This window comes from Excalfactoria chinensis, chromosome 2, assembly GCF_039878825.1.
Source record: "Excalfactoria chinensis isolate bCotChi1 chromosome 2, bCotChi1.hap2, whole genome shotgun sequence".
In the NCBI taxonomy this organism is placed as follows: Eukaryota; Metazoa; Chordata; class Aves; order Galliformes; family Phasianidae; genus Excalfactoria; species Excalfactoria chinensis.
The window spans coordinates 6,795,093-6,819,375 of NC_092826.1; the positions used below are offsets into that span (position 1 = coordinate 6,795,093).

The following is a 24,283-nucleotide window of genomic DNA, read 5'->3' on the forward strand; positions in this document are numbered from 1 at the left end:
CTACCCCTCACTCCCGTCTGTTTTGTTTATAGCTCTCTCCTCCGTGAAGCCCTTTGAGATCTATGAATGAAAAGTGCTCATAAAGCCCCCACGTGAGGCTGATTTGAGACCAGCGGCACTTAGGGATGTTGTGTCACTCAAGCATCCAAAATCAGCCCCATACTGCAGTGTCCTCATCAGCAACTTGATGTCTTGTGTCAGTGCATCAAAACGCTCCACAATCCTCCCCACACCAATTTTGGAAGGTGTTTGATTTTATCCCAGCAAGGAGCAGGGATCCTCTCTCCCCACGTTCCATTGGTGCACAATCAGCTTTCCTTGGGCCTTTCTGGCAGCTCCAGCCCTTTCGGAATGGTGAATTCCCTTCCTCCTCTGTCAGGGCAGTACTGAGGGGACTTGGGTTGCTAGGAATGTCAATGCCAGAAGTGGCCTCTTCTCATGGTGCTGCAGTCTGGCACCGTGCACAAGGCAAAGGAGAGAGGTTGCTTTTCCTTTGCCCTTTTCTGGGAGGTTATATTTGTAGTGATGAGCCCTGGCTATCTGACGTTTGACAAGAGCCAGTTCCTTCCCTAGGACCAATTACCCATCACCTCCCTCATGCCATCTCATTCTCATCGGATCCTGTTCAGTAGGTTGCACCAAAAGTAATGCCTCCTATTTATTTCCACAGAAACTACAACAGTTACAAAGAGAACAATAACACAGTTTGACAGAGAAAATCCTCAGCTACAAAGCACTGTTTTACAAGGCAGTGAAAATCAATCATTCATTAGCTATCAGTTTTTGCCAGTGATGAACAAGAGCTTGCATGTCACGCTTGTAACAATCTGCACCACCGTCGCTGTTGCCATTACTGAAACACACCACCCACCACCTCGCTGTGCTTCCAGCCAATGTTTGGTCTCCATAAACGTTAAGCAAGCACCAATGAATGTTGATGGGTACAAATTTTTCTGCATGGGGGAATTTTCAGTTCCAAACCTTCGCTTCAAAAGCACTTCCATATTAGATGCCATTTTGTTAGACTGCCCCTCTGCTGCCATTGGCCAAATGGCAATGAAGTACAATGGAATATAGGCAGGAAGCGTCCTGCCATCTCACCAGCGCCCTCCTCTAGCATCATGGGCCAACAACATTATAGGATGCATTACTTGTGGAGCATACAAGCTTATTTTGGCACTTTGAAGTTTTAACACATAAGGATGCCAAAAAAAGTGGCTTTGACACAAACGTGGCAGCCGAGGGCTGTATTTACCTCTGCTGATCCATGGCATGTTGGTACTGATGACACTTCCCAACAGCTACAAAAAGGGAAGTCCTGAGCTGAGCTATGGGAGTACGAGAGGGGTGGAGTGATGAATCCATTCCAGGGGACACAAAGGGGACACACGCACTCACTCCTGATGGTACGTTTTTAGATGGCCTTTGCAGGAGTTTGCAAATCAATTAGGTTTTCTTTTTAGATTTGACTCAACGGAGATGTTAGGGGTGGTGGTGTCAGTAACACAGACCTTGTGGTTTTGCAGCATTACAGTTATGAAGGCTCATGTCTTGATGCTTTAACCACGCAGCACAGCACTGCTGAGGCCACAGTCAGGCTCGTGGTTTGGATGTTGGAGGAAAAAGCAAAGCACTGGAAAGCAAGTAGCACATGCTGTGCAATGCTGTGGTCAACCACTTCAGAGGTAGTTACTCCTTTTAAAATAACTTCCTTATTCATAGAATAGAATCACAGAATCGTTTGGGTTGGAAGGGACCTTTAAAAGTCATCTAGTCCAACTCCCCTGAAATGAACAGGGGCACCTACAGCTACATCAGGTTACTCAGAGCCCCATCCAGCCTGCTTGAGTCCTCCAGGGATGGGGCATCCACCATCACTCTGGGCAACCTGTTCCAGTGCCTCACCACCCTTACAGTAAAAACCATTTTCCTGATACCCAAGCTAAATCTCCTATTTTATTGTGAAACCATTTCCTCTTGTCCCTTCACAAAAGACACTGCTGAAGAGTCTGTCCCCTTCTTTCCTATAGCTCCCCTTTAGGAACCGGACGCAACACCCTTTTAGATATTGAAGGGCTGCTCTCAGGTCACCTCAGAGCCTTTTCTTCTCCAGGTCGAACAGCCCCAGCTCTCAGCCTGTCCTCACAGGAGAGGTGTTCCATCCCTTGGAGCATTTTTATGGCCCTTCTCTGCACACCCTCCAACAGCTCCATGTTTCTCCTCTACTGAGGACTCCACATCTGGATGCAATACTCCAGGTGAGGCCACACCAGCACAGAGGGGCAGGATCACCTCCCTTAACCTGCTGTCCGCCTTTCTTTTGATGCAGCCCAGGATATGTTTGGCTTCCTGGGCTGTGAGGGTACATTGCTGCCTTATGTGCAGCTTGCCATCCACCAGCAGCCTGTATTGGATGTCTGCAGGATGCAGACTCCACACTGCAGACTCTGGCCTTGATATGATAGAGTTTAAGATGGTGTTAATACCCTGGAAGAAAGGTATCACACATTTCAAAGGAGAAGGAGCTGCCTCCGTTTCCTTTCATGCACCCTCAGGAAGCGTTTGCTGAACGCCCGTGAGTAGGAACATGAATATTTCCGATTCAAATTTGTTTGAAACTGACATTTTGGTGCTTCGGTAGGTGGGCTGGAACGAATGAACAGATAACGTGGTACACACGAAGTACACAATATTCTGCGTATAGGAGCAAGACTATCGCTAATGGATGGCTGTGTTAAAATACAACGACTGCTTATTTACCCCAGCTTAGAGCTGACACCAGGCAGCACGTCGCTAACGCTGTACCGCTCCCATGCCAAGTCACCGCCCGCGCACCGCACGTAGCGGAGCCGCCCGCGCTCATTGGGCCCTACAGGAGGCGGCTCCTCCCCTCCCTGCGGCGCGTGCGTGCGTGCGTGCGTGCATACGTACGTGCGTGCGTGCAAGAGGCGGGGACGGGGAGCAGCGCGCGCGCGAGGTGTAAGGGAGGGGGCGGGGATTGGTTGCCATGGCAGTGACGTCAAAGAGTGCCGGGGACGGGAGCGGAGACACGGAAAAGGTCAAACTAAAGGCGAGGAGGAGACGCGGCCGGGACGCGAGCTGCGGGCTGCTGGGGCCGGGACAGGCCGCAGCTCGGCCTTGTGAGCCGGGGCGGCGGCCTCAGGCAGCGGGTTGCCGTGGGCGGGCAGGGCCGGGCGGGGCGAGGCGGCCGCTCTTCGCTCCCCCCTTGGGCATCGGCCGCCTCCCGCCGCATCCCCTCGCAGGTACGGGGAAGCGCTGAGGCGGAGGCGAGCCGCGGCCCGGCCGAGCTGGGCCTGCAGAACCGCGCTGCGGCCCCTCACGGGAGCCGGAGGAAGGGCGGAGGGTTGGAAGCCACCGGCGGTGGCTTGGAGAGATGGGGAAGGGGCCGCCCGCAGCCCCTCGTTGTGCTTGTTGGTCTTCGGGCCCCGCGATCCTCACCGTGACCTCCCCCGGAATGAGAGAGCCGTGGCCGCTCTGCGCCCTCCTCCGGGGGGGCCGCCCCGCACCCACAGCCCGCTGAGCTGGGAGGGGAGCGGAGGGTTTGGGCTGTTTTTTTTCTATCTGTGTGGATTATTATTTATTATTATTAATATTTTTGTGGGCTGACAGGACTGATTTCCCCTTTCCTCCTTCTTCCCCCCCCCTCCCCCCCTTCTGCCCCCAGCTTTGCATAACTCTCCTGCTGTCCCTTCCTCCCTGCACTTTGCCCTTGCCCGGTGGTCCGTAGCACGATGGAGTAAAATTGTGAAGGTCTCTTCTTTATTCGTTGTTATTTAGTGAGAGAGCTGTATCACAGACAAGCAGGCTGCATAATATTATATATTCTTATATACCTGTGTCTTTCTTTTCTTTTTTCCCTCGCAGTGCTGGAGTAGGGTTGTGTGCTCTTACATGCCCCAGGGCACAGCTCTCTATAGCAAACCCTGGAGTGAAGCTGCTATCAGCCTGTGGAGACTGAGTGCCACCGACAGTCCGTTGTCTCTTCGTGTTCAGAGAGTCATGCAGAGGGACAGGAGTGACTCAGTCATAGGAAGTATTGGTTGCACTGAGGCAAAACCAGGTGAAGTTATTACTTGGTTACTCTGTGACCTTGGGTCACTGTTCTGCATCAGTCCTGTGTTTGCTTATGAATCAGAAATAGTAGTGCTTTCCAAAAACGTACTGTGAATAAACACTATTGAGCCTGAAATGCATATCAGCTGTAGTAATAACAGGTAGATAGTTGTGTTCTTTCTCCATAGTAGTGTAGACAGTACAGCTAGGATTATTTTGCTTGTAAGTTCTTCCTGTGGTAGTAACGTTGCACAGAAGAAGTAGACTCTTCCTCCAAAAGACATTTTATAACTCATGTTACTTTGTGATATGCAATGTTAGAATCATGGAATGGCTTAGGTTGGAAGGGACCTTAAGGATCGTTGAGTTCCAGCCCTCTGCTGCAGGGTGTGTGAAGTCACATTGCGTATTTATATGCAGAAAGTTTTCTAATATGCTTTTAAATAACCACCATTCCGCAGCGCAAGTAGTTTTTTCTCCTGTTTACTTAAAACAGCACCAGTGCTGTTAAGGAAACCTAGTGAGTTTCTAACGTGGCTGCTTGTCTCTGGGTGAGGAGATAGACTGAGGCTTTTGGTATGGAACTGGAAGAGAGACGTTCCAGTGTATCTGCTCACATGGTGTGATCAAGAAATTACTTGGAACTGGTTTGTAGTTCGCTGTGCCACCACACAGCTATACTTGTCAGGGTTGGGTAAGTAGTGTTTATGAGGTACTGTCTCGAGGTGCCTCTGTATTAGCAAGGAAATACTGAAGCAGGTGACAGTAAGTTTATAACAGCAAGCTGAGCAGTTCGGGGAAGCAGTCTTTTTATTCTCACATGATCTGTGTAGAAAATGAATTGCCTTAAGTATGGCGCTGGCAAACACTTCACTAGAGGAATCTGAAAACTCTGTAGGAGTTGCCTGGAGTGCTTCGTGCCGCTCTCGAGAGCAGAGCTGCCACCGCCATAGCAGGTGAGCTGGAGCTGCTGCTCTCAGGAGTGCTGAGCAGAGTCAGCTGAGTTTTCCTCTGCAGTTTTGCTTTATGCAAATTGGAGCAGCTGGCTCCTTGTCTGGTGCTCTCTGAGTTTGTTTTTGTTTCTTTAGTTTGTTTGCTTTTCTGATCTATTCTGGAAGGATACATAATGAAGCAGCACTAACTGCCTGGTATCTTTAAGTTTTGCTTCTGAGAGTAATTTGTTCTGTAGTTTTTATCACTTGTCTGCTCAAGTTTGTTTGGAACTTCCATAGTGCTAAATAGGACAACTGTTCTGTGTGAGGAGGAGGTGAGCACAACAGAAGACTTTTGTCTTCAGTTTTAACAACAAAACTGAAAGTTGCTCTGGCAAAATGGCAATTCATTGTTAATTCATGAGATGTAGGTGCCCTGGAAAAATCAAATACCAGTTTCATAGCTACCCTTAGGCATCTCTAATTTATGCAAGCAGGGCTCGCTGAGTAACTACTGAGTCTCATTGACCTTAGTAGGTTTGCAGAGGTCATGTTTTAACGCAGATAAGTTATGCTTGAACCATTTTCTCAGTAGGCATTAGGAGCAAGTGTTTGTGTACATAATTACATGCTTTTTTCCCAGTCCCCCGTTACATTTTCTGTTTTTCTTTAGATTCTTGCTTGTAAGTACTGCAGTAATTCCTAGAGTCTTTTTTTGTTTGTGCTTTTTTCTTAATCTGTCATCTTAATGTTAGTAAGGAATGTGAGTTTTTGAGGACAGCTTCTGTTTTGGGTTTCAGCACGGAGGTTTCACAGACCACCAGAAAGGCAGTTGTAGGATCAGGGAAACTCGGGGTGTGGGAAGCCAGAACAACCCAAATGTGTGTGAGTGACATCAGCGTTTTTCTGAGCCATTTCTGCTGCTCACTTCTGTCGGTTCCCAGCAGTGCCTGTGTCTTATGTAAGCTCCCACTGTACATCCTGTCCTGCTGTTCTCATGCATGAAAATCATTGGCGTTATCTTACTGTACGTTTTGAGAGCTGAGCAGTTACTGGCTTCTTGTTGTCTCAAATGTCTGCATGCAAATCTCTCACAAGTGTGCTGGAGAGAGAGCCATGCCAAGAGCATGATGCTGTCTTCCTAGGAAACATCAGAGGGATAACTTGGAGTGAACGCAGCTCGTCCTCTGCTCATTCTGGTAACAGGCACTATGAAGTAATGCAGCTACAGAGGTAATTGTACTTCTACAGTCTGCAGTCCTGATCTGTATCACGCGCAGATGGACCACTAATGCAGTTTTGATGGCTGGTGATAGAACAGACATAGAAAGCGAAGGACGGTGGTTTCAACAAAAGCTTTAATAACGTTAGGACTAGAAGAGAGAGGCTTTTATATACTCTTACTGTGCACTGCTTGTTACGGGTCTTGGAAAGAAACTGTGCCTTCAGGTGGACCGATGCTTTACCCTCGTTCCTTTAGTTAGCATTTAGCAATGCATAATGGAGGTACTGTCACTCGATGGGTGAAATTAGATCAAACCTTTCATTACAAGGTTTCAGAAACAAACATTCCTTCAATTTCTTTTTTTTCTTTCTTGCTAAATCTGTCTGAAATCATCAGGCATGAAATCCTGCACTGATATGGAATCTGTTAACGCAAAGAAAGTAACTCGGCCACCTTGTTTAAATGCTACCTAGTGCTTCAGTTACGAAGTGAAGTTCCCTCTGCTTCTACAGTACTCTTGTCTCTTCTGTTTGTGCTCTTGCATTATGAAGGAGACAAGTTTCTGCTCCTCTGCTCTGGTGAATGTGCTTGCGTGGCACTGTGGCTTCTTCTGGAGAGCTGTGTTTGAAGGGCTGTAGAGTTTGTTATAAGCACTGATGGGAAAGGCTGATGGGCAGGAGAAGTGCACCTGGGTAGGAGTGTGTTTGTGGAAAGGCCTTGGAAGGAATCTTTCTTGTGGCTTCCCAGTGTGATCCGTTCCATGCTGCACGAAACAGTTCCTCATTGTGCTGGAGTGTGAGACTTAACAAGGAAACTGGGCATCTGAAGAGGAACAGGTGCAATGCTCTGACACTTCGAAGCCAAACAAATTCCTGAGTGAGCAGATCTTGCAGATTTTAAGGAAATTTATTGGCAAAGCATCTAAGAAGGACTTGAATTTTTGTTTTCAGTAGGGAATTGAATGATCTCTGCTGCCTTTATCACACATCTAGGAATGCAGTGGCTCTTTTTAGTGCTTTTGCTATTTTCTTGAGGAAATGGAAATATATTTGAAAGGCATATGCAGGAAGATGGACTTGCAGAAGTTGTAAAACCTTGTAAGAAGGCACCTGCACGTTGTGCACTTGGGATTCCATGGCATTATATTTTATTGTTTTATGGATGCTTACGTGACTATCAGAATCCACATCTATGTTGTCCATATTCAGTAGCCTTTTCATTTTGTTCACGTGGACAGAATCTATTCAGGATGCTTAAATCTGCTAAAATATTTATAAGGAAGTTGGCCCTTGGAGGATGTTTCCCACAGGATGCAGTGGGTGTCAGGGCTAAAGGTCAGGGCAGACAAAGTAAAGTGAAGGCTCCCTTGGATTTATTTTCCTACTTTTTTTCTCTCTTCTTTTGAATGCAAAATCTCTCTGTAAAGAAGCATGGAACGTTTCTCTGCTACTTCCTACGTTTCCATACACTTAAGGAGAGGGAACGGACCTGTAAATACTTAAGCCTTTTATTAAAACTTTTCTTCCTTTTTTTTGGAGAGCAGGAAAGAAAATAAAACCGACAACCCCAAATCAGTGCAGTTAATATTATATTCATGGACTCTGAGCATGGAAGTTCTGGGTGTAAATGAAAAGAGCCAGATGGAGTTTTGAGTGACTGTCATGTACGGCTTAAGAAACTCACATTCCTGATACTAATAAAAGGGCCAGATTGGAGCTACATAATTAATCCCAGTGTCCTTTTCAACACATGATAAGATTTGGCTACAGCAGTCCGTAGAGCTAATGGAGACAACTGTCAGGTTCTACAAAGCAGCGGATTGTTTGCCTAAAATAAAAATACCTACGTGATTATTCTAGTACATATATTTGTATCTGCTGGCAATGAGTACTCATGTCCCAGTTCAAATGGAAGATAAATGGAGCTGATTTGCTCTTGAATCTCCTTTCTGCCTTAAGGTTCCATGTAAATATATACGTGAGATATGTCTGTAAATAAATGATTCCTATTAAATATGTATCTAAGATGGGGAGTAAATGTTTCTTTTATTATTTTCTTTAAGACTTAGGTAGAAAAACTTGCTCTCCTCTGGAATCCATTTGAAAAGTAGTGAGTGATGAATGCCAAGGAGCAGTTCTGCGATCGTGTTTATTCATTGTGTGTATCAGTGACCTGGGAGAAGCATGCAGGAAGGGGCTAAAGCAGAAATGTTTCCGAGATGGCACAAAGTGTGTGTTGGAGGCAGACAGGAGGAGGAGTGGGCAGATGGCAGTCAGAACAAAACAGGTGAATAATCAGATTGGGAACAAGCTGAGTAGGCTGTGGAAGCACGTGTGGTGTTTGCAATTTTGTCTTGGTTACCGTGATAGGGATTTAATTATTTTATGATCTATGCAAAAGAATGGTGAAAAAGAATCATGAGCTTGCCCCATGTGTAATGGTGGAAGTATGCCTGCTGTTGTGTGAGAGGCTCTGTGGGAGGAACAGAAAGGTCAGAGCCTTTGGGGCTGAAAGAACTTAAGGGAAAACAAAACACAAAAACCATTTGTTCAGTGTTAGAAACCTCACCTGTAGGTTTGTTTGGATTGTTTTGGTATTAATGCTCTAAAACATAAATGCCTGGATACTACAGATATTCCGTGTCGTAAGAGGTTTTGCTGAAACAAACTAGAGAGATAGCAAGATGTGTTTGTAGTTCTGTAACTGGTTTGGAAACTTTCTAGACTAGACAGCTACCCATTGTGTAGCTCTGTGATCTCTTCCAGATCGTATCTTGGAGGCAGTACTGGAATGATGAAGAAAATAGGGATTGTAGTGATGAATGATTGATCCCTTAACCCTTAGCATCGTGCTAGGTGTTATACTGAAAAAAAAATCCGCAGGTAGAAATGCTATCCCCTCCCACTTTGCTTAAGAAAATTTAGGATATCACTTTGTTATAGTAATAATGAAGGCTATGATCTGTACAAAATCTTTGAGGTCCTGTTGGTGAGCCTAGCAATAACTTGTCAAATCCATCTTTCCTCCTATATATTTGTCTCAAAACATTCTTGCTTTGTTTCTTTTTTAGGGAGTTCAGTAACTTGGGACAGCAGTGAGCTGCTCTAACTGGAGAACGCCCTTCTAACCATGAAGGGGAACTGTTTTGTCTAAGGTAGTACTTAATAAGCAGAAGCACAACCCTTCTTATAGTTTAAAACTTATTCGATGCGTGTGAACTTGCTGTGCTTGAAATTACTCTTCCATAGTATCACTATCCTTGTGTACTGTTGTTTTAAGATACTTCAGTCTGAGTAACGCTGGTGAAATGCTCTACTGCATGAGGAGGGAATTAAGGCTATATTTCTGCGGAAGTGGCGGTTAGAAAGAGAAAGGAAAAAAGATTAATGTATTCGCAAGGAGTGCCCTAGATAAGATTGCTTCCTGTCTGAGGACATGCTGAATCCTGTGGGAATGAGGCAGCTATACTACCAAAACACACTTCAATTCTAATGTTTCATACTGAATCATTGCTATGTTATAAGTGGAATTTATGAAAACGTTAGCATTCATATTACAAGTATAGAAATACGTTCACCTGAAACATCCTTTTGCTGTGTAAGAACTGTGTGGAGAACAAACGAACGCTTGAAGCTTAACATGAGAATAATGAATCAAATTGCCACATGAAACTCAGAGGACTTCCTTCATCTATTCACTTCATTGTTTCCTTTGCAGATACAGCGCAGCTCAGCCAAATGCAGGGTTGTCATTGTTCTGATGTTCAAAGTGTTTCTAAATGTTGTTGAAGATGGAGCTCTCCTCTTTGCTTTATTTTACACTGTTTAGTTTATTAATTGTTCAGTGCATTACACGGAGCATTTTTACAAGCAGAAGCCATGATGTAAGTCCACAGTTTGGAGTAATTGGTGAGGTGCATTGTGATTGTGTTGATAACCTACAGAAAAGGCTCAAATTTGTACCTTCTGGAAACTGCTGTTTCCCAAAGCTGATGCTTGGCAACAGAAGATGCCCTGCTGACCTTCTGCAGCTTGGCAGAAAGCGCTCCTGAGTGTGTGAGCTTCCAAAGCTTATATCCCAGGGTACAGGCTGCTCAGGGCTGCTGGCTGGCACAGTGCGTTTCCATCAGTGTAAAATGGAGGTCACAGTTCAGTAAAGTATTATTTGGAAAAAGCCTGTGAAAGTACAACAGATTAAAAACTCAGTTTTGGCATTGAAGCGAGTGATGACTTGTCTAGGTATTTAGCTGCTGTTACCTGGGATTTCTAAGATATAGCTCAGCTGTTGGACCTGGAGTGGCCTTGTTTTCAGCAGTAGTTACATGTCGGCTTTAGCTTCAGTTACCTTTTGGTTAAGTATATAAAGTTAAGATTGCTGTGAGTTCTTCATCATCATTTCTTTTGTGTTCCTTTTGTCTTGTACTTGCTCTGTGATCGCAAAAGCTGCTTCTTGTTTATGGCTTTTCCAGGAGATGGGCATCTTTGGGCCTAAAGGCCGTTGGTTTTTTCTTTCTATCTATATTTACTCTACTGAATGGTCCATATTTGACATGCATCATTGCTTTGAATACATTCATACAACTTGCTCATCTACGCTAGTGTAATGTGCTCTGCTAACCTCATGTTTTCTGAGAGTACTTCCAGATATTTATATATAAACCACATATGATATATTATTAGGGCTGCTGCCAAAACTTGATAATAACTGATCCGATCATTTATAAACTGTGCTTGCAAATAAATATAATTTTCTCATTGTTTCCCCTCAATCTATTGCTTTTGGAGCTTTGGTTAGATCATTATGTTGAGATTTCATTGAATCTCAGAATGGCTTGGATTGGAAGGGGCCTCAAGGGTCATCAAGCTCCAACCCTCTGCTGCAGGCAGGACTGCCAACCTTCTTATGTATTACTAGACCAGGCCATCCAGGGCCCCATCCAACCTGGCCTTGAACACCTCCTGGGATGGGGCATCCACAACCTCTCTAAGTAGATTTAACTAGTAAAACTTCTTAGTTAACATTGCATTCACTTCTACAAAGAAAACTGAACATTTTTTTTCCATGAAACTAGGTTAAGACAAGAAACTATAGTGGACTCATTTCCAGGACTGGTTTTGGAGTAGAAATTATCCTAACACAGTGGTTTCCAGGATTTGTTTTCTCTTAGCTCCCAGATTTCTCTGTAGGCCAAGGATACCATCCTTTTAATGCAGCACTTTGCTGAGGAGAACTAAGCTGTCTGCTGGTGCATCAGGCACACTGGGATGCATTCAGGTCACTGGGACACTGGGAGAGTTCTGGTATTTGGGAAGGCAGTTCTGCAACCTGCCCCTTGTTTGTTCTGTGTCAAGGTAACAATATTTAAGGAGAAATCAAGGGAGGTTAAGGTGACTCCTAGAGCTTCATGGAGGTTGGTCTGCTGTATTTGTAGGGTATCTAGCAGAATGGACAACTAAACGGCTTCTGAAGTTCAGCACTTGAATCAGCTGTGAGATAGGACAGATTCCTTCAACCAGGTTGTGATATAAGAGAACCAGCATCCTCATACAACCAGACCTCTGCTGTGGTTCTTAAAAACTGTTAATCATTAATTAAACTGCACCAAAAGAGTTTTTATTAGTCAGCTACTTATGGAGAAAAGGTCAGTAGTAGTTTTATGTCCATTTGTTGATGTATTATAAATGTACTGTTGTAGAAGTCTACTTAATAGTGTAGGCTGTTCATAGTATGCTGGTAACACAAACTATCTGTCAGCTTCAGTCACTTCCTCAACCCACTGCAACAGCATTATTTATTTTACCTGTCTTGGTAATGTTTGTGCAGTTGGGAGTTCCAGATCACTGGAGACTGAAGTGCTGAGATACACAGATTATTGATAATTTTGATCTTTTCTGTCTTTTAAGCTGTATGTGGAGGATGGGATTCACTTGAGGAATCCTACTTTTAAATAGTAGAGTATCAAGTTGGGTGTAGAAGGACTAAATGTGAGATTGTTTGCATATGGAAAATGTTTAATGGCAAATACAGCCAACTAATGCTAATTTTCTTGTGCTTAATTGGAGCATAAGGTAATTGACTGTGGGTCTATGGAAAGATGATGAGTTTCGGTCTCTTACTGATGCTGAACTATATTTTACACAATGACTAGAATTTGGTATTTGCAGCCTTCAGTGTGCTGCCATAGGTCCCATTGTGCAACTGAACTTCTGCTTCACTATTTATACAGAGCACGTGTGGTAGAAATGATGGGGCTAACGCTCATTATTCTGGTGCATTTAAATTCTTCAGATTGAGAAGCAGATCACAAACTCCACGTGAAATGAAGAATAAAAGCAGTGGGTCTGTGTGAACTGAGTCTCGCAGGAGTCCCATAAGGAGGTTTTTTTGTTTTTCTTGTAGGCTCGTTGTTGTTGTTCATGTGTAAATATGTGGAAATGAGTTGGTGTGGTTAAAGTTACTTCTCCTAATTTGTTTTCTTTTTAGTTTTGTGGTTCATTTGTGTCGGAGAGAATCCTTCTTTTTAATGACAGCTTTGTTCTCTAGGAAAGCGCACTTTAAATCTAGATAAAACCTAATTTATCATGTAGAACCTCAAGACTTAATGGTGTTTCTGTGTGGGAGCTTGAATCTTGTGGTCAGACTTTACCACAGACCTGTACCCTTCACGTAATGAAGTAATTATTGCTTGTCTGTTAATAACCAGCCGCCTTGGTTAGTGGATTTTGCAAATGCTTTTTAGGAATTTGATTGTTCAGAAATCTGTTGCACTGCCAAGTTCTCCAAGGGAGGTTTTGCTGTAGGTGCTGTAGATGCTTTGGGAGACTGAGAAATATTTCTGTTAGGTTTTGAGTTGTTTTGGCTTGCCGTTTGCCTCTCTTTAAGGTCAGAGTGCTGTTTGGACTGATCTGTACTGTCTGCGTACCAGCAGGTGGAGCATTGGTAGCATGAAATGGGCTTCTGGCTCTCCGTTCAGGTGTCTGGGAGGAATATAGTTCCTTCAGCATTATAGAATAGTGATCTCCATGGAGGTGGAAGCTGCTGACTCTGTTTGGTGTTAACATGTAGCGTTAACAAAAAGTGCTGAAGGGCAATTTTCAGGCATGCAATTGGGGTGAATTTGAATGCAGAGAGCAAAAGGCAGCGTGGTGTTTCTCTGCTTTTTTTTTCAAATGCCAGTTACCTGCTGTGAGGTGTGGAAGTATTAAAGCTACATCTAAATGACCGTGAAGCTCTTTTAAGGGAACAGAATTTTGGCAAGTTTGTTGGGGTTTTGTTTGCTGTAGAGTCAGAGGAGGTTCATGTTGTGGCTTCACAATTCACCTGCACTGATTTAAAGTCGTGCTATCACTAAAACAGACAGTCCCGCCTGACACAGTTGCTTCCCGCCAGAGCCAGGGACTGCCCTGCCACCAGCCTGAAGAAAACTGGTCTTTTTTTTTTTTTTCCCCCACCAGGATTAGTTTGCAGCTAAATATAGTGGTTTGTCCTAGAAACTTACATCATATTTTTATCAAATTCCTGTAAGAATGGAGGAAGCAAGAATCCCTCTGCTAGAAGTGAGGACAAGCACTACTGTTCTGCTACTCTACACTTAGTGCAGTCAATCTAAATCACCCTGAAATCACTGTGTAGGTACTATAGCAGCTTTTTCATGTCTTTGGAAAAAGGTCCTTTATGATATTAATGCCAGCCTAATGGTAATGATGGTAAGCAAGATTAAATATCTCTGAGTGAAGTTCATATTGTCTTTTGAGGTGTAACCAAGATCTCAACTGCGTGGAATTTTTGCATTCATACATTACTCTGTATTTTTCAGACGTGCCCAGAAGTGAAGTGTTTGGGTTCAGCTAGTAAAAACAGCTTCAGGAGTGATTTTGGAATGACTTTACATCATTATCTGCAGAATACCTGTTGCTGTAAGTTGTGTAGTGGCATTTTTTGTTGTTGATCATGCTTTTTCTCCTAAATATATAATATATATATATCTTATATATATAATATATATATATCGTATATATATTTATATATACGATACTATGATACTATGATACACACATATATATATATTTATATTTATCTATTTTCCTGTTTGGTTTGTTTGTTTGATATGAAAAGCAGGAAGAAAGAAGATGAATCTTCATTCTCTTGGGGTACTTTGCCAAGACTGAAGTTGGGAATATTTTGTATCAGATCTCCCACAATTCTGCTTGGGACAATATTGGGTATCATTTGGCAGTGCAAGTTTAGAATGTGGGTTTTTTTTGACATGGTGAATGTTAATATGAACCTTGGAATGAGCTTGTATGTTTCTTGTATGTCTGTATGCTGCTTAATGAAACCTTGCATTAAGGAGTTACTTCAGTTTATATCGCAGCTCTGTCTTATGCCTTTTGACTTCAGAGAAGATTTCCTTCCAAGTGCTTCTCCTGTCTCTTTAATGCTTGTTGGATATATCACTAAACTTGCACAGTAACTGAAAGGCCACTTAGTAGATTACATGAGATATTGTACTGAGGGACATGGTTTAGTGAGGAAATATTGGTGGTAGGTGGACAGTTGGGCTGGATGATCTTGGAGGTCTCTTCCAACCTTGGTGATTAAGGAACCACTTCTGCTTCAGAGTTTCCCAATTGCTTGTTTACTGGTTTGATTCTGTTTATCAGTAAAGCGCTGCACTTGTACTGTGACAAAAGAGCACTTTGGTGGGTCATAGAATAAGTCTCCTGTATTTTGTTTATTATGGTTTGAAAAGCCATATTTAGAGTTGGTGGGAAATGAGATTTAGTAGGGAAAGCAGAAGTGAAGATATGTTATGCTGTCTACTCTTAAAGATGCTGGTGTAAAATGAGAATCTGGAGGGGATTTTTGAAGAGCATTGCTCATGATGCATGAGGGAGACTACAAACTCAGTGTAGTAACGATTGCCCTTTCTTTTAGCAGTCCAACAGCTAAATGTTACGTTGATCCAAGTAAGAAATATAACTCAAAGTCAACAGATAGACTTCACAGCCTGTAAATACAGCAGGAGTGTGTTTTGCTGCTTTGAGTTAGAAACTATATAAGGAGGTGGCTTGATGCTGCAGCAAATGCTGTTTGAGAGGCTATGAGAAGAGTAATTTTCTAAAGATATTTGTCAGATCTTTTGTGCAATTGGCTTGAGAATATGAGGAAATAGTTTCAAAATGAACTGTTCAGGCAGTGGGTTGCGTCTCTTTCTGGTTACTGTCATTAAATCCTGTTAACTGGTTTTTGGATTTTCTGAGAGCAACTTGGTAAAAAATCTTACATTGAGGAAATAAATGTTTTAAGAGTTGTCGATTTTTATTTTGTTTTCCTGTTGTATCATTTTTTGTTTTGCTTTTGAAATTGATGCTTGAATGGATGCTGTGATGATATGCTGCCCTTGTGTGGGCTGCTCCCTTTGGGGATAGCAGGCTGTGTACATGTACTTAAAAGAATGAACCTCTTGGTTATTATTGCAAAACAAGACATTTTTAGTGCCTCACACTTATGATGTCTGTGACTTGCATGCTTGCTGGGTTGTTTATTTTCTTCGAGTAATTCAAAAGTTGTATGTGTTCTGCTGGGAGCAGGGTTAAGATTTTGAGTTTTGCACAGATCATTTCCCTGTCTGACATCCTTCAGGGTTTAAGTGTGATGGAGGAGTTGAGCTTGCACTTCACACCATAAGGAAAACAAGTTGTTGCAACACTGTACTTCCACCAAAGCCTGCTTCCTTCAGTTACAACCTCAGATTCTGCTTATTGAAATTGTACCCATGAGAATTTATCGTATTTGCAACTACTAATTTGAAAGGGATAAGATATATTTACATGGGACTGCCCTTAGAACTACTGTATTGTATTCCCTTTAGATCTCTTGGTGGCCTGGCCCAACTTGTGTATTTTCTTACCAGCTTCTCTAGCAATAGAATAACATAATGTTGTCTTAATTGTGCTGATCCTAATGGAACATCCAAATGTGCCTTTGGTCAGCAGAGGTCATCAGTATACTCTGCAGTATTGATGACTCACTGGAGTTCTCAATTTGTTTCCAGCAGCGTTGCGAAGGACTACTTATGGCAGCTGGTATCACCAGAGAGTTATAATCTCTAATGGTTGTGAATAGTCATTTAATGGAGCATTCAGAATGTGCTATTATTTTGGAGTGTGCTACATCAGACTGGGCTGATCGTCAAAAAATAAAAGGGAGGGGAAGGGAGGGGAATGTGAAGAGAAAATAGCCCAACAACTGGGTTGTGTAGCTTCTTTGGTCTCGATTTCTATTTATTTATTTTAGGGAAGGTTTTTTCCGTTCAGTCTTAACCGTTTTTGAGCCAGCAAGGCAGGAAGGGCTTCAGTGTTTTAAGGAACTTCCTAATGGACTTTCTTGCTTTAAAACATAAAAATTTATTTTCAGTTGAATTTATGAGTAAAGCTCTTCTGATTATTCCAAACTGATTCCATCTGTTAAAGGTATCCTGTATCCTATTTCTTGTCAAGTCTTAGGGTTGTTTTTGCTCTCCCATGTCTGCCTTCCGCACCCTTTAAAAGAAATTATCCGATTAAATCCGATTAATTTCTTTGTATTGAGTGGTGTGAACTTCTTTTGTATGTTCCAGATTGAGTGGAAGATGTAGATGATTCTCCAAAGAAACTTATGTTAAAAAAAAAAAAGGAATAATTCAACACCTCTGAAGAGGTAATACTACCATGGGAACAAGGAAGGGCATCAGCTATTTATGTGACCTCACAGCTAATACATAGGATATATTTGTATTTCTCCTTAATTTGGAGATCCAGGTATTCATCTTGTGGTCAGTGCACTTTGATGTATCTCCCCTGCTGAACAAGCAAAAATGGCAGAGCATATATGGCTATCCTTCATATAGCAACAATCTGTTAGAAGCCCGTTTTCAGAGAAAGTAAAAATATAGCTAAGGATGTTAATATTCTTTCTTCCTTTTTCTGTTCTGCTTGCAGGTAAGCCTACTGGTGTGTGTGTGGGGGGGGGGTTATGAGGGTAAGACATTATGATAAAGGGTTAGTGACAGATGGATTTTTGTTTTTTACTTAGCTTACTTCTAAAGCAAAATGATCTGGATTAGCTGCTTCCTGCCCCCTGAGGTGGCTGCAGAACTTCTCAGGTTACTTAAATTAAAGACTTAATTTGGCTCAGTAACTTACTCTACCAGGTCGAGAGCCAAGAAGGTGTTTTATATGATTTCTTCATGCTGAGCAATGTTGTTCAGCCAGAGGGAAGAGGAAACTCTGGGGGGAGTCTTTAATTGCTGCTTTCAGTTAGCTAATGGATCATGACAAGAAACCAGATCAGTCTTGGTGTTGCACAGCAGAAGGGCGAGAAGTGCTGGACATAAGATGCAGCCAAGGAAATTCCAGTTATGTATAAGGAAAAAAAAATAAGTTAGGCCTGTGACTACTCAGACATGTGACTGGATTGGGAATGGAGGCTATGAAATCTTTGCTTGGGGATGCTCAGATTTTGAGTGGAAGAGGCTGTGCTTTGAGCAGGGAGTTTGCTGTAGGTGATTCCCAGAGGGTCACACAGAAGTCATTTTTACTGTAAGATATTTGTGGTTTCCATTTGGTGACTAGTTCACTATTTTTCTTCACCAGGAAGGCTTATCGTTGTTCTAAGCTGGCTTTCTGTTCTTCTACAGTAATCACTTTTCATGTCTTATTTGTTAAAATTATGCTCACTAGAGTCAGAATGGTGTCTGTGGAGACAGTGCTTTTGTGAAGCATGTATTAACTGAAGGGTTCCGACTGCATGTCTGTTTTACTGTATCTGCCCAAGTAAAGATTTCCAAAAGTGAAACCTAGTTTGGAGGTTGCTGTTTTCGGTGCTGTTTTTTCAGCTTCAGTTTCATGTATTTACAGTTCACAGCACTAATATTCAGCAGAATATTTTGGAGCAGGGAGAGCTAAGAAGTTGAAGGCAGACTGTATTCTCTTAAAGAATTTTAGGGTGTGAACTTTGATGCTGATGTGTAACTTAATGATGTATTCCATTACTGTTCCTTTGTTTTGAATTGCTTATTTAAAAGCATAAAAACACCTTTTCCTTCCCCTGTGTTCAACCTCCAGCTTTCAGCACGCTCAGTGTACTCCAGTTAATACTTGAGATGATTTGGGTTGCAGGTGAATGCATACCTGCTTTTTCATAGGCTGTGGAGAAAGACAGTCTCTGTAGTTGCTACTCCTGTATATTTTGGGAATTAATGTGAGAAATGAATAGGGGCCAGTTTTGTCTTGCATGCTGTGTCTGTTCTTGAGCTTGCTGGATTTTAGTAGTTCTCTCTGATGCAGTTCTAGATTTATAGACATTTTTTAACCTAATAAACCTCCATTCTTTAAAACAAGTGAATCATGAGGCAGAGTGTGGAGGACAGCTTTTTTTCTTCCTTTTCTTGCTTAGTCACAGGAGACTAAACTTACAGATTGATTCTAACAGCTCCCTAAGATACGCAGAGCAACTGGGTGGATGCTCTTAATCAGGATCTGAACTTTATTTTGGCTCACAAATCATTGTTTTCTTGTTTATTGTCCTGCTTTGGTGAGATGAGAAAAGCATTTTATGACGAAAGCATTCAGTTGTTTGGCTTTCTGTAATGGTTATGTATGACATTTGCATCCTCACTGAAATTTGGTCTTAGATATGTTAACAGTGTACTATTTTTACACATTCCCGGGCATTCTTAAAATGTGAGATGCTTTTTTTTCCTGACAGCTCAATTTAAAAAATCTTTTTATTTCTTACACAGTGAAACTATCAGTTTTAATGTTTGCACTTACGTATATATTTAGTCTATCCTTCTAGTATTTGAAGAGAGCTTAGAAGCAGAAAGGGGAGTGACTTTTTACATGGTCTGATAGTGACAGCTCAAGTGAGAACAGCTTTAAACTAAACGAGGGGAGATTTAGGTTCGATGTTAGGAAAAAAATTCCTTTCTCAGCAGATGGTGGGGCACAGGAACAGAACAGCCTGCTCACAGAAGTTGTGGTTACCCCATCCTGGAGGTGTTCAAGGCTGAGCTGGATGGTGCCCTGGGCAGCCTGATCTGGTGGGTGGCAACCCTGCCCATGGTGCAGAGTTGGAGCTTGGTGAGCTTTGAGGTTCCTTCCAATGTAAGCCATTCTGTGATTATAAGAAGCAGAGCGTGTGGTTTCCTGAAAATATACAGGAAATGCAGTTCTAAAACTACTTATGTGCGTTTCCTACTTGATCATAATTCATCGTGCACTGTGAACTTCTAATGCTAAAGTGAACTCTTTGTGGCTGTTAAAAGATCAGAGTCTTCCCCTACACTGGGTCAGACTGTGATCTATTTGAATCTGTGTGACATTAATGCTGTTGAAATTGACTTGGGCTATGTGAGAGCTGAAAGCTGTGGCACTTTAAATACAGCGCTGATTCAGACAGTGTTTTACTCGGGGCAAATAACTTGATGTCTAATACTCAGTTATGTTCTGTTCAATAGGCATGACTTAAAATAATTGCAGCAATAGTGAGGATCTGCTTTAACTAACTGAGACTTGGAATTCACTGAGTAATTATAAACATGTAGATCATGGAATGAGGGTGTCTTAAGATGTGGGAAGAAAAGAAGCTAGAAGCTCTTTAGCTTCCTTGTTCACCTTCATCTTCCTTTCCCTTCTTGCTTTTCTTCTTCCCATCTTGTTTAGCTTTCTGGTGCAGTCCAATCTCAGTATGACTGCAAGTAATGCTACATTCATTGTTGTTCTTCAGCAAATAGAGTTAATAGCATTAATGGGAGCCAGCAATCAATGTTCTTCAGTTTGCAGTGACGTTAGAATGAGTCCTGCTGCTGTGCTTTTAAGCTTTAGCAGAGTTAAAGGACAGAAGAGCCTTTAACAAAAGCTGTAGTGCGCTGTCTTTTCATAATTGCTTGTAAAAAGTAAAACTGCTCAGGAGATAAAGCAGAAGATGCTTTATCTTCAGTTTTCATAGAACTTCTATAAAAGTTCAGTCCTTCAGAAGTGTAGCTGCATGAAACTATGCTGCAGATACTTCTTAATACTGTATTTGGATGGAGCTGAAATTTTCACTCCCTTGTACAGACATGATCACGTTGTTAGATGTTGTGCTGGGATCGGTAGCTGACAGTTGGATAAAACAGCAGGAGGCTTCACTGTCACTCGTATTGGTTGTTTTGCGATGGTTTGAGTGTTAAAATGAAGCTGAAGGGAGTGTTCTGTCTTTAGGCAGGTGACATTGTGGTAACCTTCATTAATTCCTCAAGAAGCAAGTGTTAAAGGAGAGCAGCGTAAGAAATGGTTCACTGCAGCACAATGCTTAGCAGCCTAATTAGTTGAATACCATGTGCCTACCTCTGCATGAAATAACCCATTTCTTCACAAGGTAAAATAGGAATTTTCAGTTTTGCAACAGCCCAAAGAGGCCTTTGTTGCAAATGTCCATTGGCTTTTTAACTATTTATTCTCAAATAATGAAGGTCAGCATGGTATCCATAGAGACTGCATGCAGCTTCCTTGTTAGTCTTGGCAAACTCCTGTAATAACTACATTTGCTTGCTACTGACAAATGTTCGCATTGCATTTATTGGAAAACAGTATGAGGGTGACTTTCTGTAACTGAGAAATGTTGAACGTGTAGTTTTTCTTCCTTAAGCTCTGTTAGAATTTCCCCTTACGAGTTGCCTTGGAGGCCTGAGCAGCCTCAGAACAAGCAACTTTAAATTGGAGCAGTCTGCGTATTTCCTGGAAGCAGAGAACTTCTTACTGGCTTAGCCTTTCCTTTCTGAAAGCATAAGGAACGGTAAACAAGGATAAATGGGTCTGCTTTCGGCCCTGTGTAAAAGGAGAGTTTTCTGCTATGAACTAGAACATAAAGGCATTGAAGTATTATGTGAATATGATGAAGCCAGAATTACAGGATTTAAAAAAAGTAACCTCATAGACTTTCCATCACTTTCTTCTTTTTTCCTTTAACAAAGAATGGGAGAATTTTTGCATCACCAGAACATTCCTGACGTCTTGTGGGATTTCTGGTTCTGAGTTGCTGAAGGGGGGAAGTAAAAGGGTTCCCTCCAGGGGCTGTTACAGTTTTATTCCCACCCTGATCCTTTTAATGCTTACCCCAAAATTATATATATATGTGTATATATAGAGAGAGAGTAACAGAGTCTTGAGCTGATCAGTTGCTGCAATGCTGAGAAATACGCTAGTTTGTCAGAATTCTGCCAGGTCTGTTCACAGAGTCGCACATAATCACAGAATCGTAGGGGTTGGAAGGTCCCCTCTCAGTCTTCTTTTCTCAAGGCTAAACTGACCCTGCTCACTCAGCCTTTCTTCATAGGGAAGATGGCTCCAGGCCCTTCACCATCTCTGTGGCCCTCCACTTGAACCCAAAGAGGTTTAAAAACGTGTATTTAAGAATTGAGGACGTATATTCTTATGTCTTGCATTTAGAAACATTAAATATATCTTACATGTAGAATTGTGGTGGTTTTGTATCAACGCTTGTTTTAAATGAATCTGAGAATGAGGTGTTCTTCAGAATTAGTTGAGTGGTAATTAATTGGAATGTCATAGAAACGAGTCATGAATCATTTTCTTTTCCCCCTTCCCCTAAAGGTGACCGACTGCTTTGTGCTGCTGGACAGCTGCAGCGATGTGTAGTAGTCTGTTGCTGTAAACATCCCCGACTGGAAGCTGTAGCAGCTCGAGCTTTCAGTCAGATGTTTGCTGCACCTGGCTATACCTGGACAGCACCAGGAGGAAAAGATGTCATAAACCTGCATGCGTGGATACGTATCTAGTAGTTTCTATAGACACACTGAACTGCCTCCAAGTGAGTTAACTTGATTTTTATTAATATTGCTAGTATGATTGGTTACAAGCTAATGTGTAACAGGGTGGAGATACGAAGGTATTGCATATAAGTCATTCAGAACTGAATTCTTTGCTGCTCCATGGTATGAGCTACAGAACTATGCTTCTCTGGAATGTAACAGCAAGGGCTGTTTAATTTCTTGTACAAATATACATAAACAAAACTGACCTTATGAACTAAATTTTTTTTTAATGGTGTCTGTTACTTATTAAGATGTAGAAAAATGATTGATATATTTGCTAAGTATTCAATAATTTTATTTACTATGCCTTACTGTTTCTTTCTGTGATTTCATGTTCTGCCTCTCCTTTGAATGGGTGCTGCTCTCACTGTTTGTAAGCTGGATGTAACCCGAGGCCAAAATAAAGGTTAAAAAAAAAATCACTCAGGATGTATTTTTGTAGTTAAACAGTGCCAAATGTATGCAGTTGTTCGTGGTACAGTCAGCTTGCTTTGTGCCATCATTAACAAAGATTACTTTTCACATAAAAACCAGCTTTTGAAAGTACTTCTTCAGAGTTCTCTTCACTAATTCTAAGCTTAATCATTTCATTGAGAACAGCAGTCAGCAAAACAACTTCAGTACTTTCCACTTCTCTCAGTGAGGGATGTAGGAAGTGTGTTCTGCAGATGTAATTTCCTGGACCTTGTCTGGGACTTCTTTTCTCCTGTTTCTGTTTAGTTCTTTATTTGTAAAGGTTGGGAGCAGAATAGCGTAAATGAGTTGTTTGGATAGTAAGCATTTGCTGCATTAGCTTAGCTTTCCAGTCTTTCTCCTCTGGAAATGTTAGCTTTATATTCCTGGACATTCAAAAGGTGAATTTGATGTTCAGTTTATTTGATAATATGGCAGTGTAGATTAAAAGGGTTAGCTAGATCTAACTTTACTACAGGAATTCTGTAGAAGATGATGTGCCAAGATACAAATACTTGGAAAAATGCAACTTCTGATTTCTTAAAACTGTGACGATTCCTTAGGCCTGAAAGGGATGGATTACAAGTATTGCAGAGGCAATGATTCTCAACAATGTCATGAATGGTCACCAGTGAACTGAGGGCAGCCATTCGTTCATTCTGGGCAGTTGTGTGACTGTAAATGCAGAGCTGGCTGCAGTGTGGGTCACCTTTGTGCTGGCACAGCAGTGTGTGGCGATCAAAGGTTCTGAACTTACTGATAGCGCTGCTGCAATGATCTGTTTTCAGAGCAGTTCACACACAATTTCTATTAAAAAAACATGTTCTCTTAAATGAGATGTTTGGCTCATGTACATCTTCAAATTAGAAACATAAGCAGTTTTACAGATATATATAATTTTTTTTAAATAGAACACAAGTGCTAGTCATTTTTCCAGATGTTCTTTGCTGTAAATGCCTGGCATTCCCTAGTTCTACATACTACTTGGACTTAGAAGAAATGAAGTGCTGTCTGTTAACATTCTTTACCCAATGATCAAAGTGGATGTTATCCTGTAGTTAATCTTGCAGTCATTTCTGTTAGTGCTGTCTTAGCCTTTTCACAAGCCAGATAAGAGTAGTCACGTGCAGTTCATCAGCTCAGTCTTGTGGAGTTTTATTTATGTGCTGGTATCTAATAGCCATACTCAAACACAGCCATCATACTTCTTTACATGAAAGCCAACTGAAGCGGTTTGTAACTACAGGAAATAAATAAAGCCACACTGCATTTTTGTTGGGAGTTTTCTTGCGAAGAGTTTGAAAAGCCAGGATCTCTGCTTTCTGCAAGTGAAATACAAGCTTATGAACATCTGAACGGATCTCAGACATTTCTGCTTGCAATTGAAGAAGTTGGAGTCTTTCCAGATGTTGCGTGTTTACGCATTGATTTAAGTGGAATCATTGAATTTTAGGAATGGAAGAGGCAGATTTGACATGTCAGCCTAATCATCAGCAAAGCTAATTACCTTGTATTGTTAATGTGATGACTGCAACTATTGCTTATGATAGAAGGAGGCATAAATCAGTTTCTCATATTTTATGATGCACTAACATCATAGTGGAGGCAGATACCTAAAGGAGGAGGTTGCTAGTCCAGAGGCTGGCAATGAAGTTGTGAATATGCTGCTAATTCCGGATGACTGTCATGCCTAGCACAAGTGGGAATGGACATGCAGATGTTTGAAAGTGGAAGCTAGAG

At 41.9% G+C, this 24,283-nt stretch overlaps 1 long non-coding RNA gene across 2 annotated transcripts; it reads left to right on the forward strand.

Moving 5' to 3' along the window:
• The first annotated feature begins 3,023 nt into the window (after positions 1-3,023).
• LOC140248954 (uncharacterized) lies at positions 3,024-21,906 on the forward strand. Of its 2 annotated transcripts, none has more exons than XR_011902917.1 (4): positions 3,024-3,058; positions 3,886-4,081; positions 9,302-9,385; positions 21,870-21,906. It is a non-coding gene; the product is annotated as an uncharacterized lncRNA (long non-coding RNA). The 2 variants fall into 2 exon arrangements; XR_011902918.1 differs by having other exon boundaries at positions 3,047-3,263.
• Positions 21,907-24,283: the final 2,377 nt, after the last annotated feature.